Source organism: Carassius auratus, chromosome 4, assembly GCF_003368295.1.
Source record: "Carassius auratus strain Wakin chromosome 4, ASM336829v1, whole genome shotgun sequence".
In the NCBI taxonomy this organism is placed as follows: domain Eukaryota; kingdom Metazoa; phylum Chordata; class Actinopteri; order Cypriniformes; family Cyprinidae; genus Carassius; species Carassius auratus.
Window position 1 is genome coordinate 23,844,106 of NC_039246.1, and position 18,314 is coordinate 23,862,419.

General features: G+C 38.5%; 1 protein-coding gene across 3 annotated transcripts in view; it reads left to right on the forward strand.

Moving 5' to 3' along the window:
• The window catches only part of LOC113063359 (transcription factor SOX-5-like), a 115,151-nt gene that overhangs the window by 8,625 nt on the left and 88,212 nt on the right, over positions 1-18,314 (forward strand). The window lies entirely within an intron of this gene.

Consider the following 18,314-nt stretch of genomic DNA (forward strand, 5'->3'; position numbering starts at 1 on the left):
TCGCGGTGAGGTCAGCTCACCTATGAGAGGGAGACTTGCCTGCCTGGTTAGCACACGGCCCACTGAATTGTAGGATTATATTGTAGCTTGATGTGGCATGATGGATGATGTCATGCTGACTAACAGGAATTTTAATATATATATATAAATAGAACATAAAAAAATAAATATTAACTTATATTCTGAGGTTTAATACAGGTGCTGTCAACATTTCCCAAAGGATCAACCTAATTGGTTCTCTTCAGAGCAGCACGTGATTGGTGGAAAACAAATCGGACATTTCGGACAGGGTTATGGTTATGGGGGAGGTCTCAGCCGGTAGGGGGTTATATATAAATATATATATATATATATATATATATATATATATATATATATATATATATATATATATTTTTTTTTTTTTTTTTTTTTTACACAGTGTATGCTATACTAGTTGAAAATTCAGTTTTAGCAGGTATATACACATTTGGAAATTTCATTCTCCCGTACATTTTTTTGCTATACTATTTATTATATAAATTATTATTATTCCTTTTAGTTTTATAAAAGTTAAAAGATTCTATTTTACTGTTCAATTTACAACATATGTTTAGTATTAATAATTATAATAATTTCAGGAAAAAAAGTCAGATTGTCTTTACATAAATTATTGCATGAATCCACAATATATGACGATTTTTACTATTTTTTATAATAATAGAAGAAAACTGTAATTGTTGCTTTTAAATATTACATATTTTGCTTTTACAACAACAATTTATTATTATTATTACTATTATTGTTGTTGTTGTAAAACATACAAAAAAATTATTTTTACTATGTAATTTTAGACATATGTTAATGTAATATGTGATCACATATTACGGCACAGGCATATTTGTAGCAATAGCCAACAATACATTGTATGGGTCAAAATTCGTGATTTTTCTTTTATTGCAAAAAAAAAAAATTTGGATATTAATCAAAGATCGTGTTCTATGAAGATGTTAATTTCCTACCGTAAATATATCAAAACTTAACTTTTGTTTGGTAATATGCATTTCTAAGGACTTAATTTGGGACAACAATTTGCAGATTTTCTCAGTATTTTGATTTTATGGTTAACTAAGCATACATGAATAAAAAGCTTATTTATAAAGCTTTCAGGTGATGTATTGATGTCAATAATTAAAAAAAGGACCCTTATGACTGGTTTTGTTTTCCAGGGTTGCATATAATGTCTGTGTTAATGTGTCTTCTGACATATCGTAGTATAAAGTGTACAGCTCTTCCTGTAAACCTCTCACATCTTTAACTTTAACATTCTCTGTTGTATGTCACCCCATCTTTCTACACTAAATCCTTATCCGTCTATTCTGGCCAAGAAAGCGAGTGATAGCTACAGTATGAAAATAGTGTGGGAAAACTGCCAACAAAAAGTCTTGCTTCCCATTATAGACGCGCTCTAATTAGAAGTATAATAAGATCACATGATCTTAGTCGTCCAGATGTATACATTCATGCAAAGCTCAGACACTTTGACAAGGGGCACGTCAGCTGTCTGCATTGGTATGCAGAATTGCTGCCCCAGCCTAATGTATTCATGGACATAATCCCTCTATTGGTCCGACCGCATGCATATGCATGTTTTCTTTGGACCTTGTGTCCAAGAGGGCAGCTAATATGCTTCAAATGAAGAGCAGCACTCCATCAGAGATGATTAACATCAGGTGCAGAATTTTGTCATGTGGTTCCTCTGTCTGGGGCTAAACTAGGTTAAGCTGAAGTTTATGTTTGATATCTATCTTTAACTGTGCATTTTAGTGTTTTTTCTGTCAAAAGAATGTAAACTGTTGATTCCAGAGCCTCCCCTCCAGATTTTGGTCCCAGAACACTAACCACCATGAAGAAGAGCGACACAAAGCCCATTGGTGGATGGAAGCTTCTGTTCAGGAGTTTTGCTCCTATTGTTGCAGTGTAAGATAGAAATACGAAAGTCTTTACAGGGAGAGACACGTTTGATAGAGTTGTGGGACGTCTGTGAATATAAGCTGAAGGACAACCATTGTCTCTGGGCGACCTCAATTTGGTACTGTATAGTCCTTCTCGCCACACTGTCTGCAGCCACAAAGCCACCATTCTCCTCCTCTTGCTCTCCAGAAAGAGGGATTAGTCAAATAACGCAACTGCGTGTCCAGATTTCTAACTATCGGACCACATTACAGAGGGAAGAATGAGTCCAGGGGAACTGGGCGGGAAGATGTTTTTATATAACTTCTCTTTTTATTTCCCCTTTTCACATCTCTGAGCCGAAATAAGTTGGGTCGGATGGATAGAAAATGATGGAAGCCCATAAGGAATGCGGGGTATTTTGGAATGGGGGGGGGGGGGGGGGCTCCAGACACAGCTGCATTTCCTGTTTATACTTGGACAAGTCTGAGGCCCTCCATGAAGAACAGGAGATCCATTCTTCTTTCTTTCTTTCTTTCTTTCTTTCTTTCTTTCTTTCTCTACCTTCTGCCACCCATTCGGGCTCAGGGCACAGGTTTTTGTATGTGACAGACCTGTTTTCAGTGTACACGCCCCTTACATTGCTAATTCTGAGAGGGCAACCAAGATTAATAAGCAATTTTAACCAGTGATATGGACCGTGTCCATAGCGTCATTGTCAGGTGAGACAGGTGAGGACATAACCCCTCAATTTCCATTATATGTTTACAGCTCCTTTCTCAGGAGGTTTGCTAAGAACAGGTCAATTTTAGCCTGTCTAATAAATATTCATGAACCTCTCTTCTGATTGGCCTGTTGTTTTCTGAGTGACGCACGGCCAGGCCAACCACACGTTACTAGGGTCACCCAACATCACAGCGCTAGCTGGAGGCAGAAAACAATGGGGAAACTGGGGGCGGCCCACTCAAACCAGCACAGATTCTGCTATGTAAGGAACTTAAAATATCATCTTCTTGTGATGTTGGGTGCCAGAATCGATGTAATACAGCCCCAAATTAGAAATATGATCGCATATTTGCTGCCACTGCCAGACAAACAAACTCTTGACAGCTATAGTTAACCATGATAAAACAAGCGTACTGGACAGAAACATTCATAAAAAAAATCTACTTTGACAATATGGGACCTTTAATATGTTGTGTGTTTTAATAGAACAGTGACGACTGCACAGAGTAGCATTATAACAGAACTTTCAAATGTATCTAATATGATAAATCAGTGCTGCTTTTCTTTTTCCCACATACGCATGACCAGAAGGAGCGGAAGTGCTCGACTGTGGCATAATAAAAGCTCTGCTGCTTTCAAACCATGTGTCACGCTCGTTCAGCGACCTCGTTTCCCTTTGACGGCTTTTAGCCTCACCTTGCTTCTTTTACTACTACGTAATAAATCATCAGCTCATCCATACACCAGATTTCTGCTTGAGGACCATTGGCTGTGTGGATGAAACTCCCTTGTTTCCACACTCAGTCACAGCGTCATCAAACAACGCTACCTGGTCTTTGTTTATTTTGAATACCCACCTTCCAGTGGTGAAAATTACATATTGTGCCTTTTATTCACTTGGAAATCCATCACACAAGTAAAACAGATTGCAACCACTGTTGCGTCTTGATGCAATTCTATAGAAGTTACTCTTCCTGTTGTTCAATAAACCACCTGTCTGGGTGATTTAACAGTGATGTTTCATTTGCCTCCATCAGTGCTATAGAAAAGGTCAGAATCTTGCATTTTACCATCATCACAGTCTCGAGTTTAAGACATGAGAGATGGCCTTTCTTGCTTCTATCTCAGTTTCTTTCATCGAGTCGACTCTTTAGTCTATCAGGTGCTGTGAGCATGTCAGAGGCTCGAATGCGCCCTTACATGACCCTCATTGTCCTCAGACTGGAGACACAGATGGGGACTTGAGCTGACCTGCCTTTTTCTATTGTGAGATGTCTGAAATATCCAGAGAACCAAAGCAACAAACGCTGGGTGTCACTCAATGTTGCTCAAACTTTTCCATTAGCAACTTTGTGAAAGTCACACTATTCAAACGCAGGCTTTAGAAATGATGCCCAGTGTGCAGAATGACCTTCTGGAGTCACTCATAGAAATCTGTAAACAGACCCATTGTGAAGGATGTATGAACTTTAAGAGCCCTGGAGTTATATACCACTCAAAATATATTATTAACTCCTGTAAGAGTCCCTTGATATTGAATAGATTGAAATCAGTTTTGTCCTTTTCCTTCTCTTTTGAATAAAACGTTTTCTGAGTTCGCGTTCCTTCAATCAGTGTAATAACTCCCAATGATTTGATAGAATCTAGTCAGGTTTAAAAAAAAACAATACAAACAAGTGTTACAATTTTTTTCTTTTTTTCATGATAACAGCATAATTTGGTCGAAAACAGACCAAACACTGTGCTGTAACAGTAAAAGAGCACTTCTCCTTGCTTAACTTCACCTCTCTGTCATTCTGTCCTCGCCGAGTTTCAGATATAATGAAGACGGAAGATGAAACAACAAGACAATTATTTTTGCATGCATATTAAGCGCCATCCATCATGCTTAATAGCCTCTTTAAGATCGGCCCACATTCAAACTCGTGTTGTTTATTCTTCAAGGTTAAATTTGCTTTTGTTTCCCATCATGTCGAAGGGGAACAAACTGCAACCAAGTTGAATCAGGGAGTGCGTGAGATGTGACACAAGGACCACAAACCAAGTCCTGTGGTGGACTGGGACGTGCTAGTCCACTCCTAATGTATTCATTACTGAGAGGTGACTCTCGCCGTGAATCGTGTTGGCAGCTCACAGGTGTTTGTCTCTTTCATTTCTTCTGCCCCTGTTCTTGTTTTCCGCCTCGCTCATATTGCACGAGCGCACACGCAGACACAGGCGCACATGCCCGCAGACGCGTACAGCTGGTTCGTTGTTGTCGCAGGTCTGAAAAACAAAGCTCCAGCAGATGGTTGTTTTAGTGCCAGAGCAAAGAGGATCTACAGTTCCGTCACCATGGTCACACACACACACACACGTTTACACTCACACTCACTTTGTCTTTGTCTTGCCTGTCCCTTTATTCTCTCTCTCTGTCTTTCTGTAATGTTTATCAAGAATATGATCCCCTCTGAAAGTGTGTTACTGTCCTGCATTCTGATTTACAGAGAGCAGTATACACGCACCTACACCTTACCTTGCTATTTAAATGAGGACACATCTAGACATCTGTTGTTTTATGCAACAATTAGTTCTTGTCCATGAATTGTATTGGTCTAGCAGCATTCTAAGAGGGCTGGAATTTAGTTGAACAGCACTTGGGATGTTTCACTCAGCTTTGTGTGTATATATATATGTGTGTGTGTGTGTGTGTGTGTGTGTGTGTGTGTGTATGTGTACATATATTATGTAAACACAAACTTTTATTTTGGATGTGATTAATCGATTTGACAGCAATAACTATTTTATTAAAATACTGTAAATTATATATGTATTTATAAATATTTAACTTTACAATTAATGCTATAAATTAAATATTTATTTATAATTATTTCATTCATTATTTCATTTTTTTAAAATTTATTTCTTACTACATTTATGTAATAGATCAGGCATACTGTCACTTGTCCAGGTAATAAATTCATAGATGCACATTGGTTAGTTATCGTATGGACAATATACTTTACATTTTTACGTCCCTGAAAATGACGTGGAACAAAACAAACTGTGATTGGTTGCTTTACATGTGTATCAGACAGCCTCTTTTCCAGTACTTGGCCAATGAGAGCTGCTATGGAGCCCAGAAAGTCAGTTAAAATGTTAAAATGGCCGGTGTACGGCGATAGAAAATAGTTTGTACAGTATAAAAACCATCACGCCTATAGAATTATCCCATAAAACATGGAAACATGTGTTTGTGTGTGTAAGTAACTGTGTGAGAAATGGATATGTCATTGATTGGGCCTACCAGTCTGACCAGCTATCGGTTTGACCCCTCCACACACCAACCATAAAGTGCAAAGTTCACAATGCAGTTGTGTCTCTTACACATTGTTTGTTTTCCTATCATAAATTCTGTCGAGCTAATGATTTTTTTTATTTAATGATCCCTTTATTCTGCTCCTAATCCCCTAAACTGAACACCACTCAAACCGTTTTAGATTTACATTTCAATAGTTTATATACTTAATTTCTCCACTATTGTTTATTAAGCTGATTTCAGGTCTAACTTTTCCTTGCAAGGGAAAAAACATTATGTTGACAAAACCTGACCCACACCCTGAAACAAAGGCATTATGAGAGCTTTATTTTGGTTTGCGAAGAATCTGACCCATAGTGCATTTGTTTTGCATTTGAACCTAAGTAGCTTATTTAAGCATGTGCTCAAGTTTAAATTCTATTACCTAATTATATAAGTTCTATAAAAACACAGGATATCCGAAAGCATGCTATGGGACAGGTGTAAGATCTTTTTTTTTATCATTCATAAAAGAATTCCAACCAATGTTAATGCCATAAAACCTAAACTTCCTATTAAAAAATGTTGGAATGTAAATCCATTTAACAAACTGTGCCAATAATCTGTTGTGATGCTCCCATATTTCCATGTCACGGTGGCAGCTCGTCGCCATGGCAGCAGAGGAAGTGGATGCTTCGCTGCGGTCATTTGGCTTGAAAATTTGATCTCCACACCAAGTTGACAATGAAGATGTCACAAATCAAATTACACTCATTGTCGAGCCGGGCCCTGTGAACAGGACAGCCGTGCGCACACAGACATGATGTACACACTCGCAGGATGATTGGGTACAAAATGCTTATTTAGAGTGAATGGTTCTTGAACACCCATTACAATTTTTGCCTGTCATACCTATCAAAATCATCATTAAAATTAACATTGAATTGGAAAATGATAACATTAGGTCATAAGTCTTAAAGGACCTTCGGATTTGAAGTTTTGAAGGATTTGCAGAATTACATTTTCCTAAGTATACAGAATGGGCTTCAAAGTGAACCAGACTTTGTGGCAGTTGTATCAAATCTAGCGATGTGAAATCCAGAGGAAACCCCTCATCCTGAAAGGCTGAGCTTCCCACAGAAACTCCTAAAAGCCTGTTTTAACTCACTTAACACATCAGAAGGTTATTAGAATAGCCTTTTTTACCTCCATCGATACCGTGTTTTAAAGCCCCTTAAGATTTAAGCACCCAGAGCGCAAAGTAACTGCGTGAACACGGGACCGCTGGACACGTAGCCATTCTCTCCAGCGGTTCCCGCCGCTCGGGGACCGGAGCTGCTGTCTCCGTGGTAACAGTGTGGCACTGAGGAGATCGAAGGCTGAAGTTCAGCTGTATTGATCTCGCACTGTTCCCTCTGTGCGCAGTCACTCTGAAAAATGGAGAACGCGAGACGAAAAGTGAAAATGACTGAATGGTGGAGTCCACAATTCATTTCCCGTGGTTTTGCAACACTCAGGGACACACACACACACATATACGTGGAACTGAACACTAGCTATATGTAGTTCAAAAACCTAAATGATCTTTTGAAAACAGATAATATCATTTTTTGTTATATATTATCACAGCTGGGTAGAATACATTAAAATAGTAATCTGTTAGTACTGTTAGTAGTTAGTAACGTGTTCCATTACATTACATATTTTCGGTTATTTAAACTGCCTACTTTTAAGTTACTTTTTGATCACTTTTGACCTATCTCTTCTATCACATCATATTGATATAAACATACTAAGAGTAATTAACAACATGAAGTCCGTTTTGAACATTACATGACATTAAGGTTTCCCAAACTGGGGTTTGTGAAGGAACTGAAGTGGGTTTGTGAGTTAATGAAAAGCTAATAATTAATTAAATCATAAAAATGTAAATTTTTTATAAATCTATCAAATACATTTTAAAATCTAAATAAAACACGTATTAAAAAATGTCGTTTACCGGCATGTCATGTGACCATAACCAACGTCAGAGAACCAAGAACATGCAAATGCGATACTTTACTGTTAAAATATTGGTTTTAAAATCTCCGATACTTCAAGCAAATATATTAGGTGAAAAAGAATCAGTTGACAAAAAAAGTTTGTGAATTTGTGCATTTTAATGTTTGAAAGACAAAAGCCTTTTAAAGACATAGAAATACATGGTTAAATAACCTATATGATAATTCAAATGAAAATTCGTGTTGACGAGTAGTTGTTGCAATGTTGAAACACTTCTTAAATTTCAAATCCAGTGGTCAAATGCTGTGTCTTCTACAAAACTGTAAGATTTTGGAAGAGTGTATATAAGCAGTAAGCTATTTTAGAAATTTAAAAAGATGAAAAAGATGAGTTCGGAAGAATCAATAAATGATGAATCATAATAATTTGTAATTATGTAATCGATAAAAAAGTAACTGTAGTTTGTTTACGAGTATTTTCAATTGCAGTTTGATATAATTATGTAAAATAAAATTATATATATTTATATTTATATATTGTCACGGGAGGAGCACAAGACAGACACAGTGGGCGTGGCGTCAGGCCTCGGATAGGCTTTTATCATAAATCATAAAATAACACGGGGATAAAAGGTGGCCAAAGGGGAGGAGTGTCCAAAATAACAGGGAATCTGGTGTCCTCGTCGTGCTGCAGGGTTCGTGTGGGCCGGGCAGTGTTCATGGAGGAAGGGTCCAGGTAAGGGGTGGAGTCCGGCGGCCGAACGCGCTCCCCTCCTCGGTCCGGGGCGCGAGGGGCGGTGGCTTCCTCTAGCGGCCGCATCTCTCTCATTGGCCGCGGTGCTGGTAGGGGATGGACGGCCCGGCATCCTGGGTGCGGGTGCGGTTCTACTCCGGATCGCGGGTCCGGCAGCTCACGTCTCTTGTGGCGCGGGAGTCCCTCAATGCACCCTTCCTGGACCCACGCAGACACCAGCGTGCATGCACGGGGAAGAGACCGGTCTCCCGAGGAGAGGCGCGTTGGGCTTTTAAAAAGCGGCGGTGATGAGGCTCCATTCCCTTCAGGTGTGCCCCATCACACGCCGCCAGCCCTGACTCGTCCAGCGCCCCTCCTCTCACACACCCACTCCAGTCGGGAGCCTGGTGAAGGGCGGCGATTTAGGACGGGGTGCCGGTGACAATCAGGGAGGAGGCAGCTGACTCATCACAATATATATATATATATATATATATATATATATATATATATATATATATATATATATAATTATTATAATTTTTTATTTTTTTTACCACTCATCAGCATGTAAAAGACAGCATATTGAGCATGACTTCAGAATGGTCTAAAGAGCATGTTGTGCTTCATTCAAAGGAAATCTTATTGTCTGTGCAAAGGATTCACATAGTCAATGTACTTATTTGTTTTAACATTTACAAAACATTTTATTTCCAGGTCTAAATTCAATTTTTGATGTGATCTTGTATTCAATGCTCTCTATAAATCAGTGAAATCTTTGTTGACGGCATCATGTTCCGCAACACAATTTGATTAACAGGTTAAAGTTCTCACTGTTTCTCCATCTATCATCTTCCTTCTCTCAATCCTCTCCACCCCCGTCCCTTTCTGTCTCTTTCGCTTTGCTTTCTTCTCCATCTTCTATTTGTATCCCCACGATGGTTTCATATATGGAGCCAATCTCCTGAGAAGAAAGCCTCCCACACTTTTATACAAAACGGCTGTAATTGCATTGAGAGTCGTCGTGAATGAAATGGATGGAAACCTTGACCAGGTGTCGCCCCCTTCAAGAATCCAGTTGCCTGTGAGCGTGCGTGCGAGTTCACTGTGGTTATTTGGAATACAGACCCAGACAAATTGACTCGATGCTTTTTGTAAAGTTAACAAATTAACGTCTTCATCGACGCTCGCAGTGGATTTGTTGCCTTCGGCGAATTGGTTATCGGTGTCTTTTGAGCAAGATCCAGAGAGTGGGTCATGCACACAGATACTGTAATCTTTCTCATGTTGCGAGGAATGTTTTTGTCGTCTTTTAAAACTTTTTGTTACTTACTACTTTTCACTGGCTGTTTTTATCATGACTAGTTGTCTGTTCAAAGCACTGCAGAGGACTGTTAAAGACTTTTATGGGTTGTTAGTTAGTTTTAAGCCACTGTTGGTGGAAGTGGAAGTGTCCGCTCTTTGAAGGCCAGAGACGGTCAGAGGCGGCATCCCCTCCGCCCCCTCCTCTGCTGGGCCGTGGAGAGACGCTCTCTCTGGGCCACAGCTAATTGTGGAGAGTTCAGGAAGACCATCATTAGCACTCAAAGCCACACATGGCCACCAGATGTGTGGCCATATAGAGACTGCCACGTTTTTTCTCTCTCTCGATCTTGCTCTGTCACTTTCTCTGGCTCTCACATGCCTCCCCCCTCATCTTCCAACTTAATAATCTGTCTTTTGTTTCCATGCAGGCTATTGTTCATTAAGATGGCCTCTGCCTTGTAAGAGAAGTCACTGAGTACTGAATAGCATTCTTTGTAACAAAGAGACGTGAGAGAGGGGTATAGGGCGGAGGGGGGCATCTTGGGGGATTTTGTGTGTCCCTCTGGTATTTTTATGGCTTGTTTGTGCAGTCTGAGAATTGGACATTGTAGTTTGTGAGAGACAGAGAGAGAGAGAGAGACGTGGTACCTTTCCCTGTTTGTTGACTACAGTCACGCTAAAGACTTTAAGGCCTTCAAGACTGAAGTCTTTTTGAACAAATTCATGATCCTACGTATTAAACCTCTCACTAAATTCATCATACGGACATGAATGATTTCTCATATAATGCATATAATGCAATCTGATTATCGCCTAGTGGGCAAACTGTGTCATTTCCAGGGACTAATATATCAGGTTGGTTTGGACCAGTTTTATTACAGTTAATACATTTTAATACATTATTTATTTTTCAGTTACTTTTTTATATATTATATATTTTGCATTATATATTTTTTTAAATATAATTTTATATTTTAGTTTATTATAATTGTTTTAATTATTATTATTATTATTATTTTATTTTTTCATTTTCAATTTGTCATTAACAATCCATGATTTTATTTTATTAAATTTTTTTTCATGATTTAATGATTTATTTAATTATTCAATCTTTACATTTCATACAATTATTACTTATTTTTTGTAATTTGTCATGTTTAATGCAGGATTTTTTTGTTTTGATTTGTATTATAATTTTTTTGTATTAAAAATACAAGAAACCATATAGTTGCCAATGCACTGGGAACTATTCACAATACACCAGAATCGTGTCGTTGAATGCACTTAAACTACACAAGCATTTTCTTAATTAAATGTTCAGATTTAGCTGTGTATTATTTTAATGCTGTCTACCATAATTTGTGGTAGATGTGTCTCTATTCATGTGGATGTGTGTGTTTTGTGAGGGTTCACGGCCTTCAATGTGAATGTATGTTTGTGTGCTTGTGTAATTGTTTCTGTTTGTGTGAGTAACATTCATACACGATGATATATAATAAAGAAAACCGGCCTTCTTCGGAGGGTTCTGCTCCAGTGTCAGAGTGGCAGCGGTTGCCATGGTTCTGTTTACAAACACTTCTCCCTCCCTTTAGCCTTTCTTCCCCTCAAGCGGAGGGGCTGGTGGGGAGGTGAGTACAATCGATTCACAATCGAACCGACATTACTCTGTTTGGAAGCTAATGCACTTTCGACTGAACTGGAAGAAAGATGAGGGGAGAAGGAAGGGGAAAAAAACGCACACAACAAAAACCAGTGGGAGAGAGTGTTACGGCGAGGAAAAGAAAGGGTTGTATTGAGGCGGAAAACATGTTCTCTGGGAAGAAATCAATTAAAACGAACCTTTAAATTACACCGCATGGCCGCGCCACGTCTGTTAGGGGCCGGGGCACTGCTGTGGTCTGAGCGAGCGACGAGCTGCGAGGGCCCACAACCACTGTGAAAAGTGCTGCAATAATGGCAGATTGGTGTGAGATGTCGAGTTGTGGCTGCGCCTCCGCACTAAACTCTCTTCTGTGTGGGGTTCGCTTGGTTTGCCGCCAAATCCTCATTGCGTCTGGAAGATGGTCCAATTTCTGTTCATTTCAATTGTATGCATAAGGAGTCTTTCACAATGGCCATTGTTACCAAGCAGATTAACAGAATTGTATGGAGGTGTCGTGCTCACATACTAAACAGTCTCAATTGAATATGTATGTCTCAGAAAACGAGCCCCTCCTGCACGCTAAAGCCATAGCTAAGAAGCCTGCTATGAGTTGATGATGGGTAGTTGCCTTAAAAATGACAATTCTGTCATTATTATCTCAACATAACGTCCTGCTAAACCCCTTTAACTTTTTATCATTTGAACGCTAAAGAAGAAGCTTTGATGAATGTTCACTCTTCTCTTTTCCATTCGATGAAAAAATATGGTGGCTAGGGGCTGTCAAGCTAATTAAAAAGCACAATGAAAGCCTAGTAAAGTACCTTATTTGAGTCTTCTAAAGCATGCAGTAGCTTTATGTGATAAACAGAGCAGAATCTGATTTAAGTTCATTGGTTTAGAGTGTGGCCACAAATGACTTTTGTTTTTGCAAATTTTCATGGACGAAATCCAGTAGTTTCAAAAGTTTCAAAAGCGAATTTCAAGTTTTTCTCCATGCAGATTTCGCAAGAGGTTTAAGTTGCTCACGCAAAATTGCCGCATTTACCAACCTGGTTCATTTGAAAAAGATGTCTATTTGTGTGATGCTTTTATACATCTCATTACTACTGACATAATTCAATTTCGCTAATGTTAATGACCCTTACACGAGTATGAGTAAATGATCACAGAATTTTGATTTCAGGTGATCTATCACTTTAACATTTGGAAATCAAGATAAATCCTCTTGTGGAGTTGAAGTAGAGGGTTCTTCATCTGGGGGACTGGGATGGGCCTCCTTGCGGAGCTGCGCCGTAGGCCCTTCCACTCTGTCACAAAGACAGGCCTGTATACACAGTCAGGATGTGTTCTCAGTTATGTGTCCGTACCACAGTGTCTTGTTTGTACAAGGCTGGCCTCAATGTTGTGCTGTTCTACAAGGCCATGTGGCTAGACACAGCTGAGTGCCTCTCGAAGGAGCTGCATCAAAGGGCACTGTATTCAGAAACAGACAGGTTGAGCATGTTACCTGCGCGGAACGACTGTTTAGAAACGGGAGGGCTGGATTAAATTAAACATATTCAGCACTCTCAGATAATTACATCAGCATGTAAAAGTCTAATTAGTGATCTCCAGCGGGACACATCTACTGACACTAATTAAATATAGTCAATCCTGCATTCCCCTCAACCCCACCATTTACACACATCCAGATATCTCACACACCACACTGACAGGTGAAGTGTGTGTTTAATGGGCTCAACAGTAATGTTTTTTTTGGATGGTCGGCCAGACTAGTAGTTCATTATTTTATTTGCCCTCACAAAAAAATCAATTCTTACAAACTTTGAAACCCACAGATTGGCATTCAGATTTATACCATATAGCTCTATTACAATCGATTACTAGCTGTTTTATTATTGTTTTTATGTTCTGCATGTTAGTCAACCATATGATTTTGATTTTATGAGCAAAAGTTGTTCAAAATATTAATAAGCAGTTTTTGTTTTCTTTTTATTTTCAAAGAAATCTTAATAAAAGATTATACCAAACTACTTAAATATTATTTCTTTTGAAAACCTTTTCTCTTTTAATTAGGATTTTTTTTTTAGGACTACTTTTGACTTTGTGAATATTAAAAAAAAAAATCAAAATGATTTTTAATTCAGATAATTAAAAACATGCTCATCTTAAAAGCGATATACAAAAGACTACTAAAGACATGTATCTATGAGTTGCATTTTATAGTAATTTTGAATACATTTGCATACTGGGACAAAAAATTTGCATCATGACATCGACGGATTACATTCCTAGATGTACATCAGAAAGTCATGTGACTCTGCCCTAATTCATGTGACTGAAGAATGCTGTGAATAAACCTAAAAACTAACCAGCGGACAAATAGACATTGCATAATAATACATTTATTGTACTATATATAGATCATCCTTCCGAAGCTCTAAATTCAACAAATCATATTAAATGTTTACATTTGCAAGATGTAAAAACACAAGATCAACAAATGTAAGTATGTCAACGCAGAACAGCTCCAAAACTCTCTCGCAGGGTCTCGGGCCCCACTTATTATTAAATACTTCTGCCTCTGGTGTGTGAAAGCTGGTATTTAGGAAAGAGGGCAGGGAATAGATATAGATCAGATGCAGCTCAATGTGTGTATTGTGTCTCCGTCTGTTTTAAGGTTCGACTGTGGGCCTCCTGTGGCATTTTTTCGTCTTTCAGTCGGTGCCCTTTGACCCTGAAGTCTGTCTCTGATGACTGCGTTTGTGTGCAAGTCTAGTCTGGAGTTTTGACTTGTGCACGGTTACAGTACTAATTTACTACCCCACCGTTTGTGTCTCTTCTAATTAAGGCCAAGTCATGGCAGACTAGAACTGGGCCCCATCATACGTCTGCTCCTTATTATACATTGAGCCTCGCACTCTCTAACACACAGTCACACACACAAATGGAGAGATTACCCTCAGGTCCAGTTTAATCGCTTTCTTCCTTCAAGTGCAGGCTCGGGGGTGGAGCATGCTAATTCCAGCAGGGGGTCGCCAAGGTAGCGAGGGGCTGCAAGGGCGGGACAATGGCAGTGTGCAGGGCATTGATTTGAACCATACCTCTGCACATTCCTCTACAAAACACAATGAAGTGCATTATTCTGCTCGACTAGCCCCCCTTCATCCCGACCCCTTTCCTCTTCTCTCTCTAACAAAGAGCCTTTCACCCGGTAATGTCTAAAGCTTCTCGTCCCACTTACTAACTGTTCTCACCTTAGACACACGTATGTCTCTATGTATTGGCCAACACTGGCACAGTGTTGTGTACTGTAGAACCCCAACCTCTCTGGTTAAAATTCACCCAAAATATAAGTTTGGATACTAAAAGAACTAAGAAGCAGGCTTTTATTGTTAACCAAACATTATTAAAACCTATTTGTGTGAATTAAAACAAATCTCACACAATATATATATAAAAAAAAAAAAAATATTAGACAAAAGCACATAAAGTTAATACACATGTATATAAGAAAATTACCTTAGAATTTACTCACCTTCGTGTTCCAAACCTGTGTGTCTTTTTCCTTCTGGAAACCTTTGCAGTGGTAATATAATATAATAATGCAGTGGTCTATAACTGAGACTTTTGAAAATGATGCTGACCCCATTTTAGTTTGAAAACTCTGGGGTTGCATTTCATTGTAAACGGACTAAAACGGAAACTTTCAATGACAAACAGAGACAGAGCGATAGCGTGGCTGGCCACGTGATCTCCGTGTATCCTTGATGACCATGTAACCGTATCATATCTCTGTCAAGTATATCACTGTGTTTGTTTTGGCATGACTCCCAATTGACATTATCGGCCGCCATGGCCGCCTTGTAATCATTAGTTATTTTGAGTAACAATTCCACCTCATCATCTGTCCACACAAACATTTTCTTGCTTTTCCTCGTCATCATGCTGATTGTTGAACCTTCCAGTGACTAGCAAACGACTTCTTGTCTATACTTTTACATGCATGCCCTGTGTGCATGAATGGTCACGTGACATGCACACTCTCTGTTTCTGGTCTTATAAAAAGAGATGTTTTGAAAAATGTTCACGCTGCTCTTTTTTTAGTAGAAGCATATTGTGACCAAGAACTGTCAGGCTCTAAAAAGTAGAAAGCAGCACCATAAAGGAGTCCATATGACTGGTGTGCTGTATTTCAAGTTTCTGAAACCAAATCATCTCTTTATATAAGGAACAGAGTGAAATTTCTGTTGCTAATTTCAGTCGCTATTGCACTGAAAATCTCCATCATACCTCTCAAATCTCAATACAAATTCTGCACATTCCCTGTAACTATTAGTCAAAGTTCCCTGTAACTATTAGAAAAGTTTCTTGATGTCATAGATTTTGTCACATCTATTGGGTCATTTCTCTTTAAGAACGGGATGTTTTTTCCCGCTTGTTTCAAAGATGGCAAAGTTGCATTTTTATCTGTCTATCAGCCCAACCGAGAGCCCATTGCACACAAAATAACTGGGAATTTATCTTTGTATCTGGTTCTTAACAAATACAGATTATCCTTTAAACTCGTGTGGCTGTATGTTTGCATATCGGCAGGAGAGAGAGAGCAGAAAAACACTTAAACCACTTTATCGGACTTGTTCGCCGTGTAAACAGCACAGAGTATAAACAATGTCAGTCTCGAGTGTCGAGTCCAAATCTATTCCAGAGCCGTTCGGTTAATTAAAGCCATCCTTCCCCATGTGCAAGTGAACAAATCAGCTGTCTTAATTATGATAATTAGCAGCAACATCCTTTCAGATTCCTGCACAAAAAACGGAGAAATTGAATCGCATGATGCCACTCGTTAACGAGGTCGTCAGTCAAGCGGCGCAGCTAATTACGACAGGAGGGAGATTTCTCTTCAGACCAATGCAGTGATTTTTCACCAAGTCAAAGAAGATGCTCACACACACAACGCCGGGGTTCCCTAATGCTATCGCACACACACACTCATATATACGGCCTCTGCTTGTCGCGTAACTTCCTGTATGCGAGACTGACTCTAGGGAGGTTTGCGATCACGACCGGTTTATATTTTCTAGCTCTGTTCTCTTGCTATTTTCAATGGTTGACTGCGTCTCTGTGCAGCCTGTCGAGGTCAGTTCAGACGCTTCAGCTCCCATTTAAAAGAACAAGTTGCAGCAGCCTCGTCTGGGAGCGTACATCTGTATTTGAGAGGGTATTGTAGATGTGCACTTATGTAAGTGTGTTATCTGTGTGTGAGAGTGTGTGTAGAACAGGGCTGATTGAATTAGAGTAATTAGAGACAGCTCACAGTGTCAGTATTAATCACACTGCAGTCTCATTATGGGCCCTGCACATCATTCCTTTCATCTCGTAATGATCCTCAGTCACCAAGTCACACATATTAACCCACATCCCCCGTTTCTCTTCTCTCTCGGTTTCTCTCGTTCCGTCTTACACACTTATATACATATATACATATTCAAACGTACATACTTAAACATACCCCCACACACACAAAATTATATCATTAATATGTATATATATATATATATATATATAAAGATTTAATATTTATAACAATATATGTTATATATATATGTATGTATATATTATTTTAAATGGCTCTCTAAAATACTTGAATCTGATTGATCAGCATTTAAGAGAATAGTTTTGAAAAATGGCTGTGTATTATACAAATGTTGCTGTAAATATGCATAATATATGCCGTTTTCCATACTGATTTTTTATTGTATCATTGCTAATCATAATGCTTAATAATGTTTTACTAATATAATCTATGAATTATATTCTAATATAATTGTAATAAGTTTTATAAGAAGTATATAAATATATATACACTTACAGATACATATTTTTTGTTATTATTAAATTCCATATAGAAATATTTCAGTAATTTGTAATCATATTTTTTTTACATGTAAAACTTCATTTATTCATTTGTACACACTGTCCGTGTAAAATGCAATTTCAATATATTTATATTTATAATTAAAATATTTTAGTATAAATTGCTATATATTTAGTAATTTTATATTTTGTATGCATATTTATATATTTTGGTTATTTTTATGTAAAACATCAATCATTTCTTCATTTGTTTTTACACACTCTCTGGAGTAGTAGAAGAGAGAGAGAGAGAGTGAGAGAGCGAGTGAGCTATTGCATTAGATAACAATAGCAAGTTCAATTCATCAGTCTCTCTGACAGAAGGGTGGCAAACACAAAACCTTTTCTCTCATATCACATCTAGGCTGAAGTTTGCCCATAGGGATGAAATAGCTCCATTTTGCAGATCTTTTCTGTGGCCTTATAATACCAAAACTTTGAAGCCTCAGGCAGTATGCAGCATCCCTGTAGTGAAGTATGGTGGATACCTCAGGGATCCTTCTCTGGGGCAGGAACTGGAAAACTCATAAGGATGGAGAGGGAAAATGGATGGAGCTAAGTCCAGATAAACCCTGGAGGAAAACGGTGCTGGGCCCTGGAAGATGATTCCGATTCCAACAAGACAATGACCTGTAACATACTGCAGTAGTCAGACTGGAGTGGATTGAAACCAGAAAGGTTACAGTCTTGGAGTGGCCCAGTCAAATTTCAAACCTACTGAGCACCTGTGGAATGACTTACATTCTGCTGTTCAAAAACGTCATGAGGAAAAAATGACAAAAA